Raw genomic sequence first — 20,252 nt, forward strand, 5'->3', positions numbered from 1 at the left:
GTATACAAATGCACAAGCATGCAACAATTAGAAAATCTACTAAATATGTGGTGTTAAACTCAACAAAATCATGGATAACAACTGGAAAAGATTTTTTCTAAATAAAAAAAAGCATACATCTGAGACACAATATGACTGAAACAGCACCATGACTGCCAGAAAAAAACACGCTAAATACTATATCGTAAAATAACACGTCCGTAACCCACCTACAGACGTAAAGGTGAAAGACTGAGGAAAAATCAATATGGGTACTTACTGTGATGGCTATCATTTGAAACAAATACAGGGGGTAGGATGGCGATGGTTGGGAAAGGAGGGAAAATAGGCATAAGTATAAGTCTGCTCATCGGTATAAGTTTTTGATCTCAGACATAACTTGATCAAAAGAGTATTACACTACCGTTTAATAATTATTTAGTATATATAAGGGTGGTCAAGAATAGTAGAAAATATAGATTACGGATTACAATATTCAGATTACCTGACAAGTACATTTCATTACATTAAATTTATTGTTAATTCATCAATACAAAGTAAACACATGAATAACTACATATACATATCATGCAGTAACATCATCCTCTAGTGTGGAGTTCGAAAGAGGATGTAATCCACCTCAAACGTTGTTTTAGAGTATGGAAGTAATCCGATTGTCAACGTTTCCAAATTTACTGGTTGAAACCTGATATCAGTTGCCAGTTATCAGGTGTGAAACGTGATTTATATTTCCAGTCAAGAAGTCGCTAGGAGTAAAGGTTGTATGTATAAACATACATACACACATATTGTTGTATAGTGAGCTTTAGTGTGTAATTTATCTTGGAAATGACGGTAAAAAACAATATCACACGAAATATAATATAACTCTAATACAACGACGGGATCCTTTTCAGCTGATGAAATATCAAACTTTTTTTCATCAATGAACGCAATCGTGACTATCAGCTGAGGTTTGACTTTTCTGTTTGCTTTTGCTTCTCTTCGCCCTGTCTCTGTCAGACTGTCAGTGATAGTAGTAGTTATTGTAGAGATAGTGAATTATCATTTACAGTTTTTGAAAAATGGCCAATAATCTGTGTATTTCTTAATCAAAAGTGTAGCAAGTATTTTATTCTGTGAAAGCAACACAATGCTTTAAGTGAAGTGCAGTGAAAAGTAATATGCATTCAATTGTTTGGACGGGTAGGATTTTGTCACGTGCTTTATGGAATAGCATAACAAATTATTCAAATTGTGCAGATCCTAAATTAAGACCAAAACGTGAACCTCACATATTTTCTGCAGTGAGTGGGTTCCCTAAAGATATTAGACATGCAAGGCCTAGAAAAGGACAATTTGGAGACGATGCGTGGTTTTTCACCAAGTGCAAATCAGCAGACGTATTTGGTAAGTTAAGATTATGTATGCTTTTATTATTAGGCCTATTAGCCATTAAAGTGTTTATAACAATGTTAATTTTAAATTAATTATGTACTTCAGAATTACATATACATTTGAACTTATGACAGGCTGAGTTTATTGGTTATGTTAGGTTTGTAAAGTTATGGTGATTGATTGCATTTAGCCTATTAATCCCATGGTCAGCATATCCCATACTGATGAGTGAGGCATTATACCTACTGTCAGCCCATTTAATTACTGTAATAGTTCCTTTTACGAGGTTTAAGAAAAAAAATTAAGAGTTTGCAGGTAATCTACGCTCAAACGTATACTGTTCCTAATTTCCAAACTAATTGACTGTATTAGAGTTGAATGTCCAGTAGTTGAATAATGGACGTCATGGTTTTCCACAAGGCACTAGTACACGCAGTGGTATTTGACTCTGTTGGTTGCCTATCCAAGAATGCTCGGTTCACATAAGCTATAACAACAAATTACATTTCCATTTCCAAAAGCATCATTATTTGTGATTTCCACCCTTAAAATCATATATGATTTTGTTCAGGAGAATGTGGAATATATTAATAGTATTTAAATTATGATTGGATCTCTCCGGCTGGTAATGTTATTGACACATATAGTTTATACTTGTGCGTTGTTACTTGACCCTGTCAGAGTTCCATCCAGTAGTACTAATGTTGTGGAGAGTTATAGCCTATAAGTTACGAGGCTCTTTAAAAAATTATAATTAAATGAAAAATGTACCAAACTTATAAATGTCTTAATAAAAACAATGCCAGTATTTCTTTTTGAAGTTAGGAATTGTAACTATAGAGTGGGGGAGGAAACTTTAATAAGTGGCCTACACTCGTTATTCGGTTGTTTTTATCGAACAATTCAATACACTACCCAACTTCGATATGTAAAAATCATGCACAATAAGAGTTATAATAAATTACCGTAACAAGAAGAATCACGTCCATTACAATTTTTTAAACATAAAATTAACACTTACATTACAAAACAACAAAACCAAAACTATGGCCAAGACTTAAATTTCCCAGTTTGATATCAATGAGTGTGGTAAACCGCTTTTGTGAAATGGAGGAAAGAATTCTCCTCGTATGTTATCAGGCCCAAACCCACATGTTAAAGCCACGTACACAAAGCTCATTACTTGTGAGAAATATCTCGTAATTTCCTCATATTCATTATCATTTTCAGTCTCAAAATATTAGTTACTTCTTGCTTTTTATTGTTTACATTAAAAATTACTATAACTAATAAGTTGAAATCATATAGCCTACAAGTTAAATAAATTGTAATATTGAATTATTACTTCGGATAAAACCATCAAACCATTCGATAAAAACAACCGAATAACGAGTGTAGGCCGCTTATTAAGTATACCCCAGAGTGATATTCGTTTGTAGTTTTTAAAATGAATAAAAGTAGTTTTGTATGCATTTAGAAGTATAGGTTGTTAGAATTAAAAAAGTAATTTAATGAATTTATGACTGAATTTGCTTTGGTTTCTAGTTGAAGCTGTGATTTTCAAAATTAGTGTCATCAGCATATTGACATATTTTACATAATTGACTACCCTTACTGAGTTGAGAGAAATCCTTTATGTAGAAAATGAACAATGAAGGATCCAAGATAGATCCCTGAGGCTGTAATTGTTTTTAATTTGAAGAATTTTTACAAATTGTTTTTCCCATTTTACTTTTATGAAAAAATAACTTCTAAAAATGAAAGTCATTAGTGTTCCGAACTTATCCAGTTCAATCCTTTCTTTTGTATTCCTAAACTACCCAATTTTAATAATAATAATAACTCATGAGATATTGAGTCCAATGCCTTACTCAACCCATAAACAAACCAACTACATTACATGTTCTATCTAGGCTGTACATAATTGATTCAATAAAGTCTGAGGTTAATGTTTAAACAGACCTTCCACTTTGAAAACCATTTTGAAAAGCTTAAAATAAGTGGTTTTTCAAGGAAGTATACTAGTTAATTATAAAATACCTTTTCTTATATTTTTGAGATTAAAGTAACATTGCAATTGGTCTATAATTTGATGTTGGCTGCTTATCTAGAAGTTTCAGTTTTGTAATTTTAAGTTTGTTTGAAAATATTTTCCAATCGAAACTTTATGAAAAATTCAAGTTTTTATAGTGTTATTAATTTCCTCCATATTATCAAGTGAATATAATTGCAGTTAGGCAGTCCTTTAGTTAGTTTATTACTGTGACTGAAAATAAATTGTTTTTATACATTTACATACCAATGACAATATAAAGCAGTATGTAAATTTCTTTCATACTAGAATTTAAAACAACACTGTACTTAGTTTTTGATTTTTTTTTGTACTTTGTTTCATTCTTATCAGTTTTACTGACACCATCCTGTGGTTTACTTGTCGTTTTGTTCTTTCCCTGTACTTTCTCTAACCAGGAATTTTTAGCCGTCTCATTTTCATTATTTTCCTGCTCGAGGTGATTTTCTGTTGGTTGTGTGAAACAATAAAGTTGTCATAAAAACGAATGCCAATCAGAATTATCATGTTTTAGCTCTTGAGGGTGAACCCATTTAATGTTTGTTTTGTTTAAATGCTGCAGTAAAGTTGCTGGCAAATCACTGACTGTAATGAAAGCAATATTATTTTGGAAGGTTCATATTGACCAAAAGATAGGTTTAAGTCTATTAGGCAAGTTCCATTTGTGTTTTAGCATTACAAAGCTTAGACATAATAAACCTTAGGGTCAAATTTTGACTGTGTCAGGTCTTAGGAGTCATACACCAACTCCTATTAGACAGAAAATGTCCTTAAAGAACGCGTGTGTTATGAATTTATTTAGAGATGTAGGAAATTATGTGTTTTCTTTGTTTAGTTTATATTTAGTTAAATGTCTGTGAAGATCTGTATAATAAACTCCATTTGTGGGTGACCTTATGTAAGGTTCCTATTATAAAACTTTTATTTCGTTAGAACACCACCATTCAAAGGAAGGTCACTTTTGTAATTTTTACAGATGTATACTGATAGCATAATTTGGTTTTCAACTTTGCATTTAGTATGTTTTAAATATGATTTAAAATCATTATGTTAAGTATTTTTTGTAAAGCGTTTGCTTCCAGAGTTTATATTATTTTTTATTGATTTGTTACCAAATTACAGTAATTAGAATCAGAAATCGATATGATAGGCTACTCAATTACGGTTAAAGGTGATTGGTTGATAGTGAAGGTGATGACAAGGATTATATTTTTATATATTTTAGAGCATTCAGGAAGTTGTTCTTATTCGTAAACCATAAAGTAATGAATATTATTTAGAAGAGAAGAACAAAATCCAAGTAAAAAAGTGTGACAAGGCTGTAGCGGGTGTTTGCTACTCAGGATTAAAAAAACAAAAAAATTTTAATTTCTCAAATTTGTCGTTAAAAATTAAAAAAATACTTACTTGTAATTCTTTACTTAATTATGAGATCAAACTTTAATTTGATTTATTTGTTTTAATTTTATGTACTTTGTAGTTAAAGGCAAAATATCTCAAATTTATCTTTTAACCTAATTAACTTAGTTTATATAGGTACTTATTCATAATGTACAATACCTACACGATTTTCGTTCGCGTACCAATAAAATAATGTATTAAAAGGAGCATAAAAGTTTACACCAAAAGGTTTGTTGTATACCATTACAGGGTTAAGGTTGAAGGTACATCTTATTAATAAAATTGGTAATTTTTAATCATTTAGAAGAATAAATCGTACTTGGGGAAATTTCTGACTTATGTGTTTTACTTAACTTTGGTAGGTAACAAAAATTAACTTTTTTGATATGGGTACCCCACCAAGTATTATATATTTTCCATTTTAACTATGGCACTATAATATTGAAGACCTTTGTACATCAGATTATCCACTTAAAATAAATGCTAAAAAGGTAGTTAATGCATTTTTTAATGAAAGTAAACTTTTGTTATACGTTTCACTCAGATATTTACATTGTGATGCTCTGTGTAAAATTTTTGAATTTTTAAACTTTGAAGGAAAATTACCAGTTTAATTTAGATCAATCATAAAATATAGGCTGTAGTAATTTATGTGAAACTAGAAGTATTCATAATTAAAGAAAAACAATTTTGAATGTTCAAAAACGTGTTGGTAACATATTTTATGTGGGACCTAGTGTGATCTAAGCTGCTACTTGAAAGTGTTTTAACTATTTATTACCTCTTGCAAAGTAAATGTTACTTTTCGCTTGAACTCTGTATAAACTTACTATAATTTAGTAAGGTAATTTTAAATAACAAAGTTATAAAATCTTAGCCGCAATACCAGTAATATTACGAGATGTTTTATGTATTAAAGTTAGATGTATTAAAACGTAATATTACTACCAATAATGTTAACAAATTCAGTATTATGATTCACAGTGCTAGTCCAGTGTGAAAAGTTTTTGAAAAAGGATTTCTTGAGTCAAATCTCATCAAGCCGTACATGTGAAACTATTGAAACCTAGAACTATATTTTTATAAAATAACCTAGTCTCTTTAACAATACCCCGGATTACTCTAGATAGGTCTACATTTGTGTTATCGGTACATTGTCCACTTCCCAATTTAGTTCTTTTATACAGCTACTTTGTATGTGGAAGTGTGTCAAAATCACCCAGAGTTTTGGTCAGGTGAGTTAGGTGTGAAAAAGCGTTAACATTCCATTAAAACTTTTTTAAATTGAATTTTTATATTTATTACATAACTTAATCTCAGTAATGCGATAAAGATAACTTGAAACACAGGGAAAGTATTTTATTTTCGGGTATATTACGCAAGCAATATAAACTAACATTATAGGTATTACCTTTCAAATTTGCAAAAATTGAGTCATGACAGCAGCGGCGTATACTGAAAATTATTTCAGGAGGGCTGATCCACAGGTTGGTTTAGGAAGTATTAAGTAGCCTCCAAAATAAAGGATAATTTTGGAAAATTACCCTCCACTGGAAAGTTTTGAGCCGTAAGACCTCATAAATATGTTCTAGCTTAAAGCACACTACTGGGTGCAGTTTTGATGTATGTCTCAAAGTTTTTTGGGGGGGGGGCAAAGCCCCCTTTTATATACACCCACGCATGACAGTCATTCATGGTCCTAACATTCTTAGGTAGTGGAAAACATTTGATCCTGTTCCTTCCACTTTGGACAAATAAATTTAATTTCTTGTCCTAAACTCCTTATCAAATAGACAACCTTGACCTCTGACCTAAGCTACTCAGACCAGGGCAGACCAGACTGTACAACTTACATTTATATTTGCCAAATTATTGAAAATTATGTGTTTTGATTGCATATTGAGATTGATCAAGTTTATAGATTTGAGTTGTAAGTATTGTCCAAAATTGCCAATTTTATTAACAACAGTTTATAAAATTGAAAATAATAAATATTTCCATGTCTTGAGTTTTAGTTAGCTAAAGATGTTTAGTTTTAGGATTGATTTGTTTCTTTGTTTCTGTGTGACAGGAGTATTATTAGCTGCTAAAGAAAGTTTGACTACTTTTAATGTATTGGGGTCAACATCCTCTCTAGAAAACCAGTTCTGGACAGTTTTATCACTCTTAAGAATCTATCAGAACAAGTTTTAATGGGTAGAAATAACAGTTTCTCCAAATACCAACAAAGTTATAGGCCTCTAAAAGTTTGTGTGGTTGTATTTGATCAACACTCTTGAGGTCACAATGGGATTCTTCAAAAGTCTACTGCGTTGATGTTATGTATTTAATGTTTTCATCTGTTTACGAGCTATATTTAATTAACAAATGTTTATAAGACTGGTAGGATAATTTTTTACAAACAACGTATACATTGAACATGTTCAATAAACATTGTGTATCAGGTTAAAAAAACAACTTGCTACTTTTAAGTTATTTCTTTTAAATTTTTGTCAAACCAAAGCCATTTTAAAAGAGTTATTGACTCTTTTTTTTAGAGAAAATATTAACATTTATTTGTTTATATAGCTTTTTGTACACTTTGTCTGACCGTTCAGCTGTACTCTCTTCGCTAGCAATGTAAAAAAAATACAGTTTGTTGCAACATTTTTGGTACGGTAGGATTTTCACATTGATAACCAATAGGAATGTTTCTATGGACATACATAAAACAATGTATACAGTAAAGTAAATCATAAACTACTGAAAAATGGAAGAATTTATCTTAAACTTGTGGAAAAATCAATTAACATATCTTTGGTTAACTTTAAAGAGATTAATAAAACACAATTTTCACATAACAATTTTTGAAAAGGCAAATGTACAGGTACTTGCTGTACAAAGGATATTATTTTGTAGACTTTTTATAGAAATAATGAAGTTTCTTTGACTAATTTTTTACTCTGGAGGTAAATTTAGAACAATGCATTTGTAAAATTAAACCTTGCACCAGAGCTCCGGCTGAACAGCATTTTTTCTGTCAATATTTTCCCCCTGCAAACCTGCTGCATAGAGAATATTTTATTCATGTTATTGTTATAGTTAAGTAAAGCGGAAAAAGAGTTATAACAATTAATGAAGGTCCTGAAACTCTGTATCAAAAAGTGAAATTACTGTACAATTTATAAAATATAGAATGTGTGAAACATATAAACTCTTGATTAAAGTTATGTTTTTAATAAAACCTTCCAAGGTGATATTTTTTAAAACTGTAGTGAACTGACATTGGTAATACATTATTATTATTATTAATTTGTTTAATATAAAAAGTTGGGGGGATAATTAAATATTAGATTAAATTTATTAAACAGTTTTGATCTGTCTGGATTGAGAAAAGTTGTGATATTTCCTTAAGAGTATTGGTGATTAGAAATTAAGAGGTAGAGAGCTGACAAGTGTGATAGGAACTAAACTGTCAGATATCTGATGTAATTAGGATGGGACCCTGATGTAATTGGGATGTGACCTTGATGTAATGGGAATGGCACCAATAGGATCTAAGCTAGACAATAAAACCGTCATTTAACAAATTATATTAACTAACAAAACGTTTTAAGAAACAAAACTATCAATGATCTGATGTGATGTGGTTTATTGCTATGAGGATGTAATCTACACTATAAAACTAACATTTAAGAAATTAAATTAACTAACAAAATACTTGGAAAAGACAAAACTATCAGAGATCTGATGTAATGGGGTTAGCGCTAAGAGGATGCAGTGTGGACTATAAAACTACCGGTAACATTTAACAAATTAAGCCAAGTAACAAAATAATTTGAGAAACAAAACTATCAGAGATCTGATGTAATGGGATTAGCGCTAAGAGGATGCAATGTGGACTATAAAACTACCGGTAACATTTAACAAATTAAGCCAAGTAAGAAAATAATTTGAGAAACAAAACTATCAGAGATCTGATGTAAATGGGGTTAGCGCTAAGAGGATGCAATGTGGACTATAAAACTACCGGTAACATTTAACAAATTAAGCCAAGTAACAAAATAATTTGAGAAACAAAACTATCAGAGATCTGATGTAATGGGGTTAGCGCTAAGAGGATGCAATGTGGACTATAAAACTACCGGTAACATTTAACAAATTAAGCCAAGTAACAAAATAATTTGAGAAACAAAACTATCAGAGATCTGATGTAATGGGGTTAGCGCTAAGAGGATGCAATGTGGACTATAAAACTACCGGTAACATTTAACGAATTAAGCCAAGTAACAAAATAATTTGAGAAACAAAACTATCAGAGATCTGATGTAATGGGGTTTGCACTAAGAGGATTATATAGCTAGATTATAAAACCGTTATTTAAAAAATTAAGTTGCGTAACAAAATAATCTTAGAAACAAAACTCTGTATTATTGTTGTGTATGCAAGACTTTAAACTATACTTAACAATGATAGTATTGTTTACAGGGATTTAGTAATCAGAAAAGGTTCAAAAGTTCTACATTATTGTTTTTGCCAAAACAATCCATACAGTTGCTTCAGACCATTATTGTGTTAAAGCAATCAGGTCCGACATGAAAATGCAGGCAGCAGTATTGTTAAGAATATTTATAATGGGTTTTTATTAGTTAATTGAGTTCATATAAGAATGCAAAACTATTTAAAATTGCTAACAATTTTCTTTAAGAAGTTCCCCTTGGATACAATGCACTTTGCTCTAGTTACTGTTACTGTGAAGATAACGACTGAATCAGATTGATCTCTGTTATCTGTTCACACAGTGCATGTTCCGATACATGAGCCACACATGAAGAAGGGTCAAACCAAGTGCGGCCATGATCAAACATTGATATGCATAATCTCTTTAATACATGACAGCTTTATGGGTAATTCTAAGCAATATATGGGTCAACCTCGATTTTTCTCATATTACTATATAATGTTCCAATAGTCAATTAGAAAAGGAAATGACTAGAATTTCTTGCCGGAAAGCAGTTATAGGGAGCAGGCAACTCATATTACAATATAATGTTCCAATGGTCAATTAGAAAAGGAAATGACTAGAATTTCTTGCTGGAAAGCAGTTATAGGGAGCAGGCAACCGCGAGGATTACCTATTAGTGATCAGGGGCACTGACGTGATCTGGGCTTCAAATTTGGAACTACTCGAGTTAATTTTTTTTCTAAAAGAGCAAGCAGCGCGAAGCGCTGCGCAGCGGGCAAGCATCGTGCGTGATCTTCGTATATACTGAATTGATTCAGGCCAAAAGGAATGACACAGATTCCTTTACCAGATTTTTACGGAGATTTTGTATTGGGCGGATTATATTGGTTTACTTTGCTTTCCAGCATGTAATTATGTGTTTAAAATTGTTTTACATACATTACCTACATTATATTGTAATATGTAATAACAATTTATTAGAAATTTTTAATAAAAAAAAGGATCAGCACGATGCCTGCCCGCTGCGCAGCGCTTCGCGCTGCTTGCTCTTTTAGAAAAAAAATTAACTCGAGTAGTTCCAAATTTTAAGCCCAGATCACGTCAGTGCCCCTGATCACTAATAGGTAACTCTAAGCAATATATGACCGTCTGGCGGTTGCCTGCTCCCTATAACTGCTTTCCGGCAAGAAATTCTAGTCATTTCCTTTTCTAATTGACTATTGGAACATTATATAGTAATATGAGAAAAATCGAGGTTGACCCATATATTGCTTAGAATTACCGCTTTATGAATCTTCCTTAACACAATCACAACTAATTTACAGGGTAAAGTTGTATAGTACTAAAGTGGCATATTGACAGTATAAATAAACCGATCCAACGCAGTATCAAAGGACTTGACAGGCTCGTAACTTTGCCGCTCAAAATCAATAGAGTTCATTCTTGGATGAAGGTAAACATTAAGTACAAAGTCTCTGTTGTACGATATCAAGAGTTATCTCACAGACAGACAGACAGACATATTGATTTTAAGAACTATTTGTCGGATCCTTAAAAATGTTGATTGTGATGGAAATGAAGTTAACTATCTCAGTGTTAGTAATATAGGTAGAAATACTGTGTGCATTCCATTTTCAATGCACATTGCATGATATTCTGTGTTTACACAACTCTGTGGGGCTGTCAAAACTTGGTACTTTGTATATATAATTTCGCTAAACAACATTTTTAAGGGATTGAATAAAGAACAATTATACAATAAGACAGAGTTGTTATGATTGCTGGTTTTTGGTGGCTAAAATAATCAAACAATTTTTCCTTGAAAACGTTAGGATGGGAGGAAATCTTCACTGTTCTGTCCCTTCAATCACTGCCCCACCGTTTTCCTGGAAAGGAAAGTTGCTGTATAGAGTCGGTGCCTATTATACAAGGCTGGGAGGCATGGGTGGTGTCCGTGTGCCAATTGAAGCATCGGATCCAGTTCTGACCGGTTAATTGCCATCTGACGCATTGTGGTTCTTCCTGCTTTCCTGTTATTTGTTAGCAAAATCTATTTCACTTGATCTGCGTTTTAGTGGTGAAATAATGAAGGTTTGGAAATAAATGTTTCTGGCAGAATGAAATATCAACTTGATCACTTCTCTTGTCATAAATATGGCGACTCAGTGAGTCTAATTCTTTGATTAGTAGCAGAAAACTCATTGGAGGTAATTCTTTAACATAATTGAAAATTGATAATGGAGTTTTTCAAAATTGGGGGAGGGGGTTTAAACCCCTGAGCCCATCCTTATATACGCCCATGGACTAAAGTTTCCGTTTTATTTTTATGGGACAGCAATAAAAGTAGATCTTTAAATTCATCCTGAAAAGTACTTGAATAAGCCTTACCAAACTTAGTGGGTGTAGGCTCTATATGTATGTAAACACACATGTATACACAATGTTCATAAACTTACTACTTTAAGTATTTTGATATGATTGTTCATGCAAAAATAAATAAGAGGGTCCTATATCCAAAATGCATAATTTTCCTTTTGCCGTATTTCTGTTAAATGAACATTTTTTACGTAAAATACTTTGGGATTACACCATAAAATTGAAGCCTTCCACTTAGCGTGTTGTATATATCAAGTTAGTATACACCAAATATAGAATAAATTTTTATTTAAAAATAAACTTAGTTATGTTGAATTTGAATAACATAACGTATATACAAACAAATACAACGACTTGAGCAAGTGACAGCGTACTTTGTATAGTTTTCATATTTTTTACATAGGGACAGCAAGGACCTCTTTAAAGTAATATAATATTAATTATTAAGGAAACAAAAATGTACATTTTGTAGCTTACAAATATATAAAAGTACAATGGTTAAGTGTTGATAATTTTTAATGTAAGGGATACTATGTTTAATTTACGTCATGTACAAGAAAATTTAATGTCCCATACATCAAAGTTTGAAAAGTGCAAAAGCCTCTTGCATTATTTGTATCATGTTCCCTTGACTCACATTGAAAACAAACACTTATTGGTTTATATAGTGCAGTGTTGAAGTTGTACAGTATTGATAAAGTCAAACCATACTAACTGACCTTGGTGTTCAAATGATATCTCAGTTTTTGCGAACTGTACACAGTTCATCAGTAAACTGACCAACCGAAACTACGTGATTTTTGTACGAGACTCTAACCTCAAAAAAAAAGTCAAAAATGTGGATTAAAAATCAAAGGTCGGTAGAGTGATTTGAGCTTATTTTAGGGTTAAGATCCAGCAAGACAAATATTTATAATATAAATAAGCAACATAAAATCACTTTGAAAGTGTTGTGGTTATCTGTTTATTTTGTCAGCTATAAATATTTTAAACTAATCCAATATTGAATGTAAAGTCAACTTTCTTTTTAAGAATAAAAGAAAAAGTCCACACACGATATGTCTTGTGAATCGTAAATTGTATTAGGAATGATATAACCAAATGTTATGAGGTTCATTATAACTGGTTATTAGAGGAATGTTGGAATGGAACGTGTTTTGAACTCAAGGTCGGCAGAAAGCCACAATTAATTGTGAGTCCATTTAGCTGTACAACCAAAAAATATTAAAAGCAATTGAATGTGAGGATCTGTCCATGTTCAAGATTATACAATGTGTATAGAATAATATCACAATTAACAATATTTTATATAAAATAAAATATCAAAGTATACATACGTACTGAAAAATTCACATTAATAGCAAAAAACCGATAGTAAAAGTTGTATGTGTACTCCTGATTTATCTTATTTCCAAAAATTCCTCAAAGGATATAAAATAAGATTACGGTGTATTAAAAAAATTACTTACTTTTCAATTTTGATGATTTCCTTTAATTCCTTTGTTAATTGTTCTAAAAGATGTCCTTTTAGATGTATCATCCAAAGACTGTTATGAGCTTGCTGTACTATCTATGGCCATCTTGATTGTAGTTCTATAAGAACTATGTTAAACTTTAAACACGATTATCCTTTTACTTTTAGTTGTAAAATTATGGAAGATGTCTCTTTTTAAAGATATTATAAATATGTATCCAAACGCTTTTTAGTTTGTTAAATACTTTCTTACTTAGTCAGACTTAATGTAAGTCTTAATGTCTTACTTAAATAGCTCAAACATTAATGTACTGTATAGTTTTTAATTTTTTTTTTGAAAAAAAACTATGCACTTTACAAGAAAAATTAAAAGGGCACTCGGTATATGTATAAATCATATCTTTAAAATTAGACCTTTCCTGTAATTCTAGCAACTAAAAATAAAAGCATAATAGTGTTTGAGGTTTAACATTTTTCTTTAGGGGTGAGACTCAAGCTCTTTTCACTGAAGCCAGGGTTCGAGGAACGGCTAACACCTTTTTTATAGGACATTTAAAGATTGTTACCATTATAACTAGTTTTTATGTGTAATACGCTAACAATTGTTGTATAGACATGTTTCGTAGTTGACACATACGAGTATACACATTCAAAATGTTATAACATAAAATACATATTTGCCATTTGGTGAAAATTTGTCATAGTGAAATTAATTATCTGATTAAAAATGGAAATTTGACAACTGGGAAATATGTGGAAGCAAGTATTGAAGGTTAAAGGACACTAAGAACGTCATACTCGAATTTTTAATAACATAATTAATTTTGATGTAATATAAAAAAAAATAATGTTGAAAAGGGTTTTTCTAGTTATATTTTGACTTATATTTTGAAAGTCAAAACACATTTTTCAACTATGCATGATTTTTTTGTTGTTAGCGATTCGAACCGTCGAAGTACGTACACATTTGATTCTCTTGATAAGTCTTGAAAACGTAATACATTTCATGTGTATTATGTTGTTGAGTGTTAAGAGGTAAAACAACGTTTAAGATAAGGGATCTTTAAGAGATGTTTGAATCACTGCCACGCCTCCATGAAGATAATTTATGATCATATCATAAAATTGTCATGCAAACAACGTTGTAAGCTCTCCTTGACTGGCAGACTGTGGTAAAATCTGGGATTCACATAATAGCGAGAGGATCTTCCTGCTGATAACACTTATCAGTGTGGTGTGTGAAGTGCATCAGCAAACGTCACCATAAGAAAGGCAGACGTTGGTCAATCAACCATCCACTGTCCCACTCTGAATATGCAACTAATATATGTCCTTGACGCCTTGACGTGACCCGGCGTGTTGTTAGTATCTTGTTGGCAAGTGAAGTACCTGCATCAGTATAGCTTTTTTTTTCCCCCTTGGGGTGGCCTACTGCCATGCACTTAAGCCTCAAGGGCTTTTTGCGCACACCGGAAATACCATGAGGCCTACCAGTTTACAAACTTCAGCAGTTCAACAAACCGCCGAAAACAACCTATCAAGTCCTCCTGGGAAAATTCATCACCCCTGTCCAAGCTACCAAAGATGGCATACCGCTCTCTTGCTATTGCAGGGCAATCAAAAGAGCAGGTGCTCAGCAGTCTCCTCCTGCTCATTACACCTTCCACAGAGCGGATCCTCCTGAAGGATGCCAACTCTGTGTATAGCTTTACTATGGCATTCCATAATTAGGTTCTCAACTTGATTATATAGGTGGTATTTTAAAATTTGCATAGAATTTTTCCTAGTATTTCTTCTAGACCTCTAATTGTATCATGCAAAGAGTGTGTGATCTTAGGTAGTCAAAATTAAAAGTGCCAATTTGTGCCAAAATTTCCTTCCTTTACTTGCTAGTTGGTGTATTTCACTATTTCGTCAAAACAGTAAAATCTGGAAAGTTCTAGATTACGACTTCACTTTGGGAATCCACAGAGTTTCAATTGGATTTTTTACAAGATCAAAATTTAATCCTTTCTTCAAAGAAAACTATAAGTCTGTATGATTTATGCCATATCTAACCATTCAGTAAGCTATGCGAGTAAATGGTGAAAATTCAATAAAAATTACTTTCAGAGTCTTTGAAAGAATTCTTTTTAGACTAAAGTATAGCGTTTCCTTTAACTCAATGAGCATTCCCATTTATCAAACAGATTTTTTCAATCAATTTTGGTATTTTAGCAATAAAGGAAAGACAATTATCAATATACAAATTATTAACATAGTCAACAGGACAATTTATACATGTCTATAATTGAAACTGTAACATTGAAAGTCTTAAAAATCGTGATTATTGGGTTAGAAAACTGACAAGTTTAACTATTTAAATTTTCTCTGGAGAAAATTTGTAACTTATGTATTAAATTTGATCAAAACAGGCATTCTATATTTTTATCTTGATTTTAGTTGTGTTTTACCCAAAAATGAATTAAATTTTTCATGACTGTGGGTGAAGAAATTATGTTTGTGCCCTTTAATAAAAAAAAAATAATGAGTTAGTTATAATGAATTTTCAAGAACAACCAATGTAAATAAAATTACTAATCAAAATCCTTTTGGGGTAAAAAGTTTTGGAAATAGGAAATTATTGTATACTTAATTTGCCTAAAATTATAGCCAGTGTGCACACTTCTTTACAGATCATATATACATTTCATACATGAACCGTGTTTTGGAGGCTTTAAATACAGATATTTTTACTGAAGTCCCAAAATTCAATGTTTTACCATATCCAATGTATTTCAATAATTAAGTTTTTTTTTTCATCTTAATTGTTACTAGCCATGATTTGGGTAAAGAAATTGGAAATGGATGTGAGGAGAGGAAGAGCTATTAGATGAAAAGAGAATTTCTCTTTACATGTGTTTCAAATCAACATGAATTAGTTTAAATACCAAACATTCAATAGAAAAGATAATCTAAAACCGTTGTAACAATGATGAACAATTGTTTGTCGTAAACAATGATTAATAGTTGTTTGTTCTGTCAACATGTTTGATGATTGGTTTATTACTTCTGATGAACGCAGTAATTTATTGTACATCTAAATATTTATCTCAGTTCTTCATATTTTAATTTTTAAATATTTAAAATTTTTGTTAATTAAAGTATTTCTGTAGTGATTTTAATGTTATCAATATCATTTGCAGGTTTATTTCGACCAGGAGTTTATTTTGTGATATATAAAGAGTTAAAAAATAAACCAAAGTACTCTCCAACATAGAATTATTTTTTTATATTTTTTGTTGATTCCATGTGATGATTAAAAACTTGGATACATTTCTTAAGTACATCATGAGAATGTGACTGGTTGATGAGCAATATTTAAGATGGTTTAAGTTACTATGAAGTTAAAATATTATCTCATCCATTTTTTAATTTACCAATTCGGACGACGAATAATTTTACCACAAGAACATTATTATCATTAGGCCCAGATTACAATCAAATAAACAAACAGTAATTGGCTGTTTGTCGGGAACTTTCTACTGTTGTTGTTTCAGAAACATCAGTGTAAATATCAAAATAGCAGCGGTCCCAAAATAGATCCCTGCCACCACCCACAATGTTTTGCTCAGGAGGAGACCTGCTTTAGGTTGGTCTATTAATCTATTAAATTATCATGGTAGAAGTTATTAATATACCTCTCGTGTTGTTTTTAAATCGGTGTTGACACAATAAACAAGGACCAAAATATATTCTGACCAAAAAAACTACTAGTTATACTTTTATATGACACGTCTGGTTTTTAAATTTCAAAGAGGCAACAATGAATTATTAATCTGAACTGGAGTGATTCGGTGAGATATTATACTGATTAAAATGTGTTGTCTTGATCTTCTTGTGTTTCTGTGTTTCTGATTAACACAGCACAGAGAATAAAAACACGAGTATGTTTAGTTACGTTTTTAAGTTTCTTATTGATTATTTATGTTAAAAAAACAAAATTCATGACCCATCAACGGGTTGAGTTTATTTGACCGTGATGCAAGACTGAACACAAAAAAAATTCAATGGTTTGAAAAAAAACGGGTGTTTTGAAATCTTTGATCTTTGTTTTTATAAAAAGCAAAATACCAACAAAAAATACTTCAAAGAAAAAAACAAATTTCCTGAAATCAAACATTTGGTATCTGATTTTTTGATGATAAAACAGAATAAAAAATTACAAAAAGTACATTTAATACTATTTTGGCACAATAGTAAGAAAGTTTGTATGCTTAGAATTTATAAATGTAAACGGTAAAAAAGCAATCTCTTGGTTATTTCTCATTTGATCTCAATAAATGAAGTGGTATAATTTTTGTAAGTGTTTTATGTTTCTTGAAATATTTGTGCTGTTCTTATTTCAAGAAATTAAAATTTAAAAACTATACACAATTTTGAATGAATTTCTAGTTAAAATAATAAGATGATTATAATACTGTAATTAAAACTGTTCTATTAGTTCTATACTTAAAAAAATTAAGTATGTTTACGTAGTGCCTTGTTCAAAAACCAAGTTTCTAAAAGTTTAACAGTCGTTATGAAACACTTTTTTAATTTAATGATTTAGGTGAATGAATAATTAAACCTTATTATTACGTTAACAGGGTTGTTTTTATAGGAGTCAGTTACGGGTTTAATGGCCCTTCTTGCAACATTATGTTCTCTACTAGACAATGCCCTTGGGAGTTGTTTTGGTACTGGTGATATTTAAATTGATCCGCGTGCGCGTCGTATTTGTAGGCATGCATCAGTCACCTCTAACTGTTTATTCACTGACACCTCAGAGCGGGGCAGACTTCCAAATATATCTTACAATATGAGTTATTATTCAGAGTGTTTTGTAACTCTCTGGCCAAATATTCTGTTCTATATATATATATATATATATATATATATATATATATTTGATATTTGAATTTGTTTTAAAAACTTTTACCCAGACATTCCAAACTCGCACTAATAAAAATAATTCCACTTTAAAAACTGTTAAAGGTGTTAATTTCACCCCAAAAAAAACCAACACCACAACTAATTAACTGTCAAAATAAAAAAAAATCCCAAACTGACACAATAATTTTGTTTGAAAAATAACAGGAAACAATCATATATTGCTATTTTGTATATTTAAGAGAATTGACAGAAGGATGTGTGTAAATTTCAACAATAACATTTCAATTTCTCACTTACTTTTCATCTGGTATCAATAAATAATGATCCAAATATTTCATCTTTTGGGGCAATGTTATATTTCTCAATAAATTGTGAGTTTTCATGAATTTTGATACTGAAAGTTTTAAAAACTGCCACAATTTTGAAACCACTGTATTATTTTCTAAGTTGTTGCGAAAAACTAAGTTATTATGTAAGGACTAACACCTATGCCAAATCACAAACCTATAACTTAAACCACACGTGATCTGTAAATATTTAAGTGGGAAACTCGAATAGTAAAAAAAAGTGGACTTAAAAACAGTTGCATCCCTCTAATGTTTTGACTATTTTTTTTAAGTGCAAATGAGATATTTACCATGAATTTTCACACGATACATATCTACATGTTTACGTTAGTCAGTCAACAAACAATAATCACTTGTTTTGCTCTTTATTTTTTGCACAGTTGAGACATTTCAAAGATTGTTAAAAGCAAACAATTTTTGCATTACAGTAGGTGAACATAATTGTGGTAAAAATTTCAATTCATGCAGTAATTTACTTACGTGTTGTATTGACTAGTATTAGTGAAAAATTCAAAATTTTAGGTTTAGTTGTACATGTTATCATAAAAGGTTTTGTGTAAGAACAGATAAGGTTTTTCCATTTTAATTCAAGTATGACACAAAAAACGTGTATGTATTTTATTTATTAAGATTGACTAGATCTTTTTAAAATTATGTCTTCTGTCTGTCCGTCTGTGATTTTGTAACTCTTGATTGAAAGGTTCTAGAGACTTGAAATTTGGCACTTTTGAAGTTGTGTTTCTCTTGGTCTAAGGAAGTTCTATTGGTTTTGGGATGAAGTTTTACAATGGTCTTATGGGTAACAATGATGGCAACACGAAAATAAAAAAAAATAAACTATTTGAGCAAAAATTATGTGACATATCTTATGACATAGTAACGCATGTGATTTAATTTCTTTATTGGATCGGTTGGTAGGACTGTTGTCATGTTCTCTCAGGTCCTTTGATACACTGTTGTATCATTTTATTTCTCATTAAGTATATGGCATAAAATGGAATAGTTATTAGGATTAGTGTACGAATTGAGTTCCTAATATTATAAACCGCTTTCTGTATTACTTTACTTTTATACCCCTGATAAGGACTGTGAAATTTCTCATAAAAAAAAAAATGTAGTACACAATTAAATTGAGATAAAATAAACTTAATAAACAATGGCATGTGTGTGATTTCTCTGCTGTTCCATATTTTTTTACCCTGTATTAAAAACTGGTTTAGTGTTAATTGTTGTGTAACTCAGTGTTATTGTCACAGGTGTGTTAAATTTAATACAGTTAACATAAAAGGAAATACAAATCAAACAATTGAGGATTGTGTTAAAATTGTTACTAGTTTTAACAATGAGACATTGTTTTCATAAATGATGTTACCATTGGGAAATTAGTGAATTAATTTTTAATTACCAAGAATTGTTTTTTTTCACACTTGAAGTACTGTAACAGTACAAGAAATAATAAGATATGCATGTTCAAACGGAATATTAAAAATTGATTTATTGTCAAAGTTTTGTATTACCAAGGTGTGGTTGTAGTTGTTTCAACTTCCTGCCTCTCTACATTGACAGTGTACTGTAAGCATTGATATGGTATTCACTGCAGTATTCATTTAGAAGCAAAGCTTGCATGGTAGGAGGTCACTATTTTTAGATATGATATTAACACACTTCCAAGCAGTCACATATTAGTATTTGTTTTCATGTTTATTAAGTCAAGACATGGTTTTTTAAAGTTTAGTTTTAAATAAAAAAATGCGTTTAAATATAATGTATCATAATGTCATTGAAAAAACAGCTGTATAAGATAAATAGAAATGAAAATACTTACCATTTTGTGTTTAGAGAAGATGG

Source organism: Homalodisca vitripennis, chromosome 8 (genome assembly GCF_021130785.1).
Source record: "Homalodisca vitripennis isolate AUS2020 chromosome 8, UT_GWSS_2.1, whole genome shotgun sequence".
Lineage (NCBI taxonomy): Eukaryota > Metazoa > Arthropoda > Insecta > Hemiptera > Cicadellidae > Homalodisca > Homalodisca vitripennis.